The sequence below is a fragment of the Propithecus coquereli genome, unplaced genomic scaffold, assembly GCF_000956105.1.
Source record: "Propithecus coquereli isolate 6110/MARCELLA unplaced genomic scaffold, Pcoq_1.0 Scaffold19, whole genome shotgun sequence".
NCBI lineage: Eukaryota > Metazoa > Chordata > Mammalia > Primates > Indriidae > Propithecus > Propithecus coquereli.
Genome location: NW_012143856.1, coordinates 11,583,535 through 11,594,573, shown reverse-complemented (window position 1 = coordinate 11,594,573; position 11,039 = coordinate 11,583,535).

The following is an 11,039-nucleotide window of genomic DNA, read 5'->3' as shown; positions in this document are numbered from 1 at the left end:
ATTTTTCTTAAAGATTTTGTTTTTTTATTCAAATTTTAACTCTATTTTTTCTATTGTGTGACACATGAATCTTCTTTTAATTTTTTTCCATATAGATAATCAAATTGTCCCCAAACTGAAAATTGAAATCTCTTCTGTCCCCTCTAATTTGTAAAGCCACATCTGTGGTTTACCAATTTCCCAGATAATGGCAAGTTGATGTCTGGGATTGCTACTTTATTCTGTTCACCTAATTGTCTACCCATATACACAGGCACTATTTACAATTTGGGATGAAGAGTTCATAAACAAAATTTTTAAACTAAGGCTTAGTCAAACATTAATGGCTCTCTTATAGCAGATTTCTCTATTTCTAACCATCTACGAATAAACAATTCCAGCTTTAACAGATTACCTCATCCATTTGTATATCCTAGCAAAATCCTGGAACTGCTGCAAACAAACACGTTGTATATTTGCTCTCTCTTGGACCAGTTCCCCACCTGACATGTTCTCCCCTCCCCCTCCTGGTCTAGCCAGCCCCCCTTACATATTCATGGCCCACACGAGCCCAGCACATGTCACAGTTCACCAACTTCCCTGGATTATTCACTTGGTTTTCTTCCCCCATGAACATTTTTTTTCCTGCTGCCTTCTGAACTCTGAAATACGTGTCACGACTGAAGAAACGATGAACATAATATCAGAAACCTGGAAGTATTTATTGAAGAACATATCTGATAAACAGTGAACATTCTGGTTGAAAATTATACCTTATTCAAAGAGTGAAGGGAAATTTACCTATGTCATTTAAATGCAAAAAGTCTAACAGAAATGAAGATTACTATAAATATTTCCTTTTTAACTCCTTTCGGATTTATCTGTTTGACCTCCTTTCTAGTCTATGACATTTTTTTGGCCAACTTAGTGCTAATACATCATCAGTCAAGCCAGCACAGTGAGGAAATTTTATTGTAGGGGAAAAAAAATTAAAGGTTTTAAAATATTGTTGATTGAAGAACATAGAAAACATCATTTAAAAGCCTTTTAAATTACCATTCCCTCCATCGCAGCTAAATTTCCCTTTGTCTCATTTCATGCAGCTGGTCTGAATGATGACAGAGTGGTTTGTGATTATGTGGGTGACATTAGGCGCCAGCTGAAACGGACACTAAAGGAAGAATCCGGCATCCTGAATTTATAATTCCTGCTACATTTGGCGCTGCACCAACTTTACAATTATGCAGTCCTCTTCTCCCATCTTTTTTTTTTTTTTCCCTGTAAATCCCATGGCCAATGAATGCTACTATGGCAACGAAAGCCAGGAAAGCCAGGGGGGCCTTGGCTATAAAAAGAGTTTTTAGAACATCATGGTAACTGGGAGCCTAGTGGCAGACTCTCAGCAACCACATACTGTTACACATCCTGTCTAGGAGTAAACGCTTCCACCACATTTATTTACCTGTGTTGTCGAATCACTTGCTACAGAATTCTAAGGGCTTGTTATTGCTATGATGGTTTTCATTTTCAATTATTGTATGGTTCATTCAAATCACACAGGTACATTTCCACCAGTCATAAGAAGCTTCCTAAAATAGACTGTTAGAAACTGAGCACAGCTGTCAAAATAATGTTATAGTCTTCAAGAATCTGTTTCGAAGATAGTTATTCCAAAGAAATTTGAAAGTTATATTCCTATATTAGCACACTAAGTAGTTCATACCAGTTTAGTAAATCAAATATTCCATACTGCTAGCTTAATAAGATGGGGAGTCATGCATGAAATGACTGCCAGGTTAATGACATAGGGAGCCATGCATGGCATGTATTTGCATATAATAGCACAGAATGTTCTCCTAAATCCTTTAAATTACTCATCAATTCTTAAACAGGCATTTAACTAAATCCTCATTCAGAATCAGGGAGAAAGTTTTTTTAAAAAAAGAAAAAAAACACCTACATATTTGAAGTGACTAGATGGGAGCTAAAGAAAACCTAAAAGATTATTTTTGGTTGGAAATTCTAGCCTTGGAGATAGGATTACAAATCTGCGTAAAGAAACAAACACATCTCCCAGGCCAGAGCAGAGGCACTCACACCAGCATCAGGCTTGTTTCCCAGCACTGTGGGTATCATATGCACAGTGAGCACAGATCAGAAGTTTCACTTCTAGCCTCAGAAATAAAGATGTATCTCTAAAGCAACATAAAAAATGTAGCTTAAACTTAGAGCTGTTCATTGTTTACACTGTTTTGATAGACCCAATTCTGAACAAAATGAACAAGTTTCCTTTCCCTTGGCAACCTATACATTCAAGGCAGGAAGGAACAGGTTTACCTCCAAATCGCTTTGTTTCTACTGGTTGTGTAAACTGTTATACAAACTGAGCAGACTGCAATCAGAGCAGTTATAAACCCCAACTGCTATTCAGAGGAAATCAGAAAGCACTCATGTCACACAAAGGCTATTTTCGCATCTGAGAGTAATGGTTTACAAAAAGCTTCGTTAATTCTCACAAATACTCATTGCAAAATAGGATGTATATGCATATCTAAAACCAAAGCCCACCCAAAGAAGAAAGAAAAAGAATGCAAAGATTTAGGTAATTGGCCTTCTCTCTCTGTCACATCTAGTAATGAAGGCACCTAATCATTGAGCAGGTACCCTGCTCCCATGTCCTGAGTGCATTACCTGCAGCCCTCACAATGATGGGGCCTTATCTCCGTTTGACAGATAGGGAAACTGAGGCTCTAATTCAAGAGACAGGCTGAAGCCAGAATTTAAACTGCTTTCTGTCTCAATTTAAATCCCATTCCCTTTCCACTAACCACACTATCTCTCCAAGGTATATTTATTAGCAGAGAATAAATGATAGCTTGAGAAAATGAAGAAAAATAGGATTGAAAATATTTTTAAAGAGTCGTCAAGATTTTCCAGATTTCTTACACTGCCATCATGTGCCAATGCAGAACAGAGACAAATCTCAACACCAATCACTTCTTATGGTATAGTTACTCTCTGTGGGAGTTTTGATTGTTCTTAGCTGATTAACATTATAAGATAAATTGGCAATAGGACGTATTTTGTTGCTAATTAGTATCTTAAAGCAATTCTACAGTGTGGTTCCAGAAATATAAAACAAAACCCAATCCATTGAAAACAGAGGCAGAAAGTGTCTATGCATTTATATATAGTCAATGGGTTGACATAAGTCCATAAAGAAATGTTTTCTTTCAGGTGCAGCCCTTCTTTTAAGTGTTCACTATGTCTGATTGAAAAATGAGGTCCTTTCCAGAGATACGGGTAGCCTTGTTGTCAAATAAAATAGTAGCTATAGCTATAACATGTGTGTCTCTGCCTAAAGTGGGGTGGCAGTCAGCTGCTGAAACATAAATGATTCGCAACGCTTACCTAACATTCATCCAATAAACATAACTGTGAATATTTTTTTAGTTGTAAAATACACTAGCACAAAAGTATAAGAAGCAGGGTGTTTTATTCTGCTTGATTCATGAGTTGCACATAAAGAAATGCACTTATAAATCAGAGAAAATAGATATCTGATATGGAGTCGGATTACAGAGATACAAAAATGAATGAAGCACAGATTTTTGCCATCCAGGAGCTCACAGTCTAATTGGAAAAAACACTGGAAATATTTAATCTTCTAGATTTTGCAATATACAGAAACATCGGAGCACACAGAGATGAATTTAGCCCAGGCAAGAGTGGGTGGTAGGGAGGTTGGGAAAGGTTTCCCAGGTGACATCTAACTTGAAAATGACAGGATACAAAGGACTTAGTCAAGCAAGTGTAGTGGAGGGAGCATAGCATGTCAGTCAAGGAGTTTGGAATAAAATTCAGCCAGGAAGGTAGAATTATAGGCAGCTCAGGGATGCCTGGTAGGGCGATGGTTGTGTCAAGACCTATGTAGTGTTCACTTCTAGAAAACCCTATAATGGCACAAATCTTGAAATTCAGGGCTTAGTTTTTAAGTGTAGTTACAATGCGCATATTTTCTGATCCAAAAGCTCGGGATAAATTAGCAGACAAGATTGCTTGTGTACAGTGGGATAAACTGTTGAAGTCTGATTTTCTCAAAAAAAAAAAAAATCTGAATTGCCTAATCACTGTAAAAAGAAAGTAAATTTAAGCTAAGTTAGGTAAAAAATTATTAACATATAATTTCTGCTCTTCGTATGGTCTGGAGATAGTTGTTTCTTGTTGGTTTAACTTAATTTTTTCTTAGACCACAAGTACACAAACTTGGGTTACTCATGATCCTTAATTGGTCTACATATGTCCTGCTTGCTCTCTTTCACATATTTATTAATTTTGGTAACATAATAACCACCTAGAAAACGAGAACCCCAAACAAAATCTATGACTTAAATAATCTACATCTAATTGTACAATACCCTTCACCACCAACTTATTACCTTAAACCAGGTAGCGATCATCCTGAATCTTATTCATCATTCCTTTGCTTTCCTTTTTAGATAGTATTATTGCTTCTAAAGTTTATAAATACATATATATTTACTCTTTTACATATATTATCTTTTATATATTTTTACTATTTATATATATTTATTGAGCATATATAGTTATTTTAAATTATTTTTATCTTAATAAAAAGATATTATGCAGCAGGTAATTCTTTGAGAATTTCTTTTGCACCTAATATTAAGTTACTCTATTGCTAAGATTCGTCCATAATTTTTTATGACTGTATTTCATCCATTTTGACCACTATATGAGTGTGAATAATATGAATAAAACACACCCTGTTTATGATATTTTCAGTTTTTCCAGTGTTTTATTATTGTGGACAGCCCTATTATGGACATTTTACACATATAACATATGTTAGTAACATATGTAACACATACGTAGTAACACATATCTCTGGTTAAACATGGCCACAAGTCCTGGATTTCTCTTGGTTGTTTGCCTAAAGCATAGGATTACTGGGTCATGGAGTAGGTAAGTGTTCTACTGCAGTAATCCCAAACTACTTTCTAAGCAGTTACATCAATTTATGCTCACAACAGTAGCATATAATAGACACTGTGAATAGATACTTGGTATTGTTAGACTTTATAATTTTTGCTAATTGAACCTATTGTATGCTTGCTCTGTATTTCCCTGATCACCAGTGATGCTTACCTTATGTTTACTGGGCACGTGTGTTTTCTTTTTATTGAAATGTGTTGCCATGTTTTTGGATTGAGTTCTTATTGGCATAAGAATCTTCATGCCTTTTGGATACTAATTCTTTGACAATTGTATGTATTGTGAGTACATTCTCCCAGTTTGAAATGTCTTTTCATTTTATTTAAGCTTCTATTTTGTGAGCAAAAGTTTTTATTTGGAAATGTTGCATTTATTAATTGCTCCTTTTATGGTCAATTATTCTGTTCTATTTTATCAATATCTCCCTGCTTTAAAGTTTAGAAGAAATCATCTATATTTTTCTATCAAGGATTTAAAGTATGGAGTTGATTTTTGTGTATTGTGGGAGGTAACAATCCAATTTTATTTTTTCCATGTGTATACTATTTTCCCAGCTCCTTTTTGAAGTCCCTTCTTTCCCACTTTTCAGACATTTTATTTCTCTTGTATATCAATGTTTCACATATGTGTGGGTCTTACCTCTGAGCTCTCAATTCTATTCCATTTATCTCTGCAACAGTATCACATTGTCTTAATACCATAGCTTTATAAAAAGTCCTGATATCTAGAATAACAAGGCCTTCTTCCATGTATTCTTTCTCAAAACTTTTCTTGCAATTTTTTCCCTTTAATCTTCCATATACATTTTATAATTGGGTTATCAAATTCTGTAACTTTTTTTAGATTTTAATGTGGTTTTCCTTAAATCTATGCATCAGTTTGGGAAAAACTGACATTTCTAAGGTATCAGGATTACAGTCTCTCTGTTTATTTAAGTCTTGTTTCATATCATTTAATACAGTTTTATAATGTTAACAAAGAGATCTTAACATCTTTTGTTAGATTTATTCTTACATACTTGTTATTGTTCTCTGTTTATTTTTTTCCAAATCTGTGTCTTTGTCCTTTTTGTTGTTAGATGAACAAAAAACTTTTAATTTGACATGATTAAAGTAATTAATTTTTCACCTTTATGTTTTTGGGTTGTTGTTAAAGAAGTGCTACGCAACTCCATGCAGATATTTTTCTACATTATATTCCCTTTATTTTATACTTTTATATTTCACATCAGTCTTTAATCTGGTTTCAGTATATATTTGTATACAGTGTTAACTAGAAATCCAGTTTTATTTTTCTCCATATAGTGTTCTACTAAGCAGTCATATTTTCTGCATGGATTTGTGGTAAAACCTTAATCATACATTAAATTCCCATTCTTAGAACAAGATACTAATATCGATTTATTTAATTTTTTTCCTTAAGTTTTTGTATCTACTTTCTGACTGGTTGCAAGCTTAAAGTGATTGATAAGAATCAAGATATACATTTAAAACATTTCTTCAGTAACAGATAAAATTGTATTTATTGTTTACAACATGATGTTTTGAAGTATATATACATTTTGGAATAGTTAAATCTGGCTAATTAACAAATGCATCACCTCACATAATTATCTTTTTTGTGGTAAAAACATTTAACCTTCAATTTTTCCATTTTCAAGTATATAATATATTGCCATTAACTATCATCACCATGCTGTATAATAGATCTCTTGAACTTATTCCTACTATCTAATGGTAATTATACATCCTTTGACCAACATCTCCTTTTCTCCTTCCCCTTTATCCACTCCAACATCTGATAACCAACATTCTACTCTTTATTTCTATGAGATCAACTTTTTGCTTCCACATATGATTGAGACCATGTGGCTTTTGTCTTTCTGTGCCTGGCTTATTTCACTAAACATAATTTTCTCCAGGTTTATCCATGTTGACACAAATGACAGGATTTCATTCTTTTTTATGGCTGAATACTATTCCATTGCATGTATATGCCACATTTTCTTTATGTATTTATCTGTTGATTGACATTTAGGTTGATTCCATATCTTGGGTATTGTGAATAGTGATGCAATAAACATGGGAATGCAGATATCTTTTTGACTTACTGATTTCCTTTTGTTTGGATATATATGCATATATATATATATATATATATATATATATATGTATATATACCTCCATACTTTTTCTGTAGTGCTGTACTATTTTACATTCCCAGTAACAGTGTGTAAAGATTCCCTCTTCTCCACATCTTCTCCAACATCTGTTATCTTTTGTCTCTTGATAACAGGCATTCTAATAGCAGTGAGGTGATATCTCATGATTTTGGTTTGCATTTCCCTAGTGATTAGTGATACTGAGCATTTTTTCATATACCTCTTTGCCAATTTGTATGTTTTCTTTTGAGAAATGTCTATTCAGGTCAAAAAATTGCCCATTTTTTAATCAGGTTGTTTTCTTGCTCTTGAGTTGTGTGAGCCCCTTATATGTGTTGGATATTAACCCCTTATCAGATGTATGTGGTGGAAATAGTTTCTCCCATTCTGTGGGTTGTCTTGTCACTCTGTTTATTGTTTCCTTTGCTGTGGGGAAGTTTTTTAGTTAGACGCAATCTAATTTATCTATTTTTGTTTTTGTTACCTGTTCTTTTGAGGTCATATCCAGAAAATTATTGCCAAAATCAATGTCATAGATCTTTTCCCCTGTATTTTATTCTAGTGGTTTTATTGTTTTGGGCCTTGCATTTAAGTCTTTAACCCATTTTGATGTGATTTTTGTATATGGTAAGAAATCAGGATCTAATTTCATTCTTCTGCATGTGGCTATCCAGTTTTCCCAACACCATTTCTTGAAGAAAGTATCTTTTCCCCATTGTGTGTTCTTGGCAAATTTGTCAAAAATCACTTGGTTGTAAATTATATGGATTTATTTCTGGGTTCTCTATTCTGTTCCTTTGGTTGACATGTCTGTTTTTATGCTAGTACTGTGCAGTTTGGTTACTATAGCTTTGTAGTATATTTTGAAGTTAGGTGTTGTGATGGTAGTATGATGTCTCCAGCTTTGTTCATTTTGCTCAAGATTACTTCCACTATGTGGGAACTTTTGCGGTTCGATGAGAATTTTAGGATTGTTTTTTCTATTTCTGTGAAAAATGTCATTGGTATTTTGATAGGGACTGCACTGAGTCTGTAGATCACTTTGAGTAGTATGGACATTTTAATAATATTTATTCTTCCAGTCCATGAACATGGAATATCTTTCCATATATTTGTGTGTTCTTCAATCTCTTTCATCAGTGTTTTATAGTTTCAGTGTGGGTATTTTTCACCTCCTTTGTTAAATTTATTCCAAAATATTTTAGGTTTTTTGTAGCTATTGTAAATAGGATTGTCTTCTTGATTTCTTTTTTTTTTTTTTTTTAAGAATAATTGCAACAAAGTGAGACTCTGTCTCAAAAAAAAAAAAAGAACAATTCATTATTAGTATATAGAAATATTAGTGATTTTATATGTTGATTTTGTATCCTGCAAGTTTACTGAATTTGTTTCTTAGATCTAACAGTTTTTTGGTGAAGTCAAAATACACATTTTAATGAAACCCATTCCAATGAATTATATAAAGAGTTACAATGTATTCCTTTAATGACTGCCATCACATTAATTAAAAATAGTGCCTCGACTTACTCTCAAGAGTTTCATTGGCATTAACTGACTTAACTTACCAGCACTTAAGTGCACATATAGTAGTAACATTCATCGGGTGTCAGGCAGGTGGGAGAGGGGTGGAGGGGATAGGGATCTTCACACCTAATGGGTGCAGTGTGCACCGTCTGGGGGATGGACACGATTGAAGCTCTGACTTGAATGGGTCAAAGGCAATATATGTAATCTAAACATTTGTACCCCCATAATATGCTCAAATAAAAAAACATTAAAAATTTTAAAAAAAGCAAAAAAGGTGAAAATAAAACATTTATGAATGTAACTACACTTTTGTCCACTGAGCACATCTTTGCCATGTACATTGCTTCTGGGTAAGACATTTGAGACCAATGACAGTAGATTTGAACTGTCACCACTCAAAACATCAATAACAGGAATTCTAGAGCTAACATTCTCTCTGAGTACCATGTAGGTTAAAAATATTTACACCTAGACACATTGAAGTGAAATCTCAGAAAATCAAAGGAAAAGGAGATAGAAAAGAAAAACAAATGACCACATATTCCTTGTAATCAATATTGGACAATGGGAGATATTGCTGTAATATTTTTTAAAGTACTGAGGGAGAATTAATTTTACAACTAGACCTCTATACTTTCCCAAAAGCATCATTCAAGAGTAAGTACAAAATAAAGACCTTTCAGACATACAGACTCAGACATTTCAAAAGACTATTGCCAGAAGGGAAAGGGGAGGAGGTGGAACCTAAGCTAAACTAAAAAGATAATAATCTATCAAGAAGAAAATGAAGAGAGCAAGAAGTAGGCTGTGAAAAAAGGATAGACAAAGAAATCAGTTCATAAAATAAAACAAAGAATAACAGTAAATATTTGAGTATTTACCATGTCCAGATAACTTTCCAAGCAATTTATTTAAATAATTTGATTCATTTAATCTTTATACCACCCTAAGAGGTAGGCATTAGTATTATTATTCTCATTTTTCAGATGTATAAACTGAAGTACACAGATGTCAAGCAATTTATTCAAAGTCACACAGCTAGTAGATGGTGAAGAGTAGATAGGAACCAAGGCAGTTTAGTTCTATAGCCTTTGCCATTAACCAGCCTACTCTATAACATATCAATAAGTATGGATCACACAACATAGTAACAGTGAGTAATAATTATAAAATTTCTTAAAGTGATTTCAAGTAAAGCTCCAGAAAATAAAAACATGGTAACTGGGTGGGCAAGAGAGAAGACAGGAAAAAGAGTGAAGGGAAATAAAAAATGTTTCTTATCTTGTGGAAGACTATACAGATACAGGTTAACTTTGACTATATTCAAAAGTATAATGTTAACATCACATTTTAGTTTTCTGTGAAAAACTAATGAAAATATCAATAGAATGCTTGATTACTGCCTTTCTTTCTCTTTTTTTAATTCTTTCTTTATCTTCTTTATTATTGCTGTTGACTATCCAGTAACTTAACTTCTTTCCCATGTTTGAGGGATTCTTGACTATATATGCTTGGTGGGGGCAGAGCTCACTTTTATCACAGAAGCTAAAATGGTCAGGTTACTGCCTTCCCATGTCCTCCAGCAGCTGATGGGAAGGAACAAGACATAGGCCTGCCAAACATATGGTCTTACCTAGTTATGTGAATCTATAGTAATTGAATAAAAAAGCAGAGATGGCAAAAACAATAACCATTTTCCAGGGCAGAAATGGAAGTGATGTTAGTAGCAGCATTGAGAATTGAGGCCTACTGACTGTGAAGATAAAAACTGTAGCACTGGGTGCTCAACAAAATGGTAGTGGTATCCTAAAAGGAACGGATGTGGGACACAGGTTAGCTATATTCCTGGCTGCCATGCATCCTTTCGTCCTGCCTCTTTTCCTCCCTTAGCACTCTAGCCTTCTCAACTATTTCAGGAACTTCTCACTATTTTTTTCATTAATGATTTTTCTGCTTAGATCAATTAGAGTTTGTTTTTGAGTTTACAAATAATGATCCAAACTAGTGCTATTTCCAAAACCATAGAGAAAAAAGTAGAAAAAATAAAACTTATGAGATCTAAAAGAAAGTAGAAAAAAAGAAATAAATATGGAGTGGGGAACAATAATTAGAAAACACAAAATAATATGGCAGAAATATGTACAAATATAAATGTGACTCATAATAAATGTGACTTGGTTAAACCTATCTATTAAAAGTCTAAGACTAAAAAATAAAAGAAAAGAAAAGCTAAGACTCACAGAGAGAACTTTTAAAAATTCAACTTTATGTTATTTTTACGTATAAGAGTTCAACCAAATACAAAATAGCATATAAAGTTTGAAGATAAAGAAATGGAAAAAAAATCTCTTCCAGA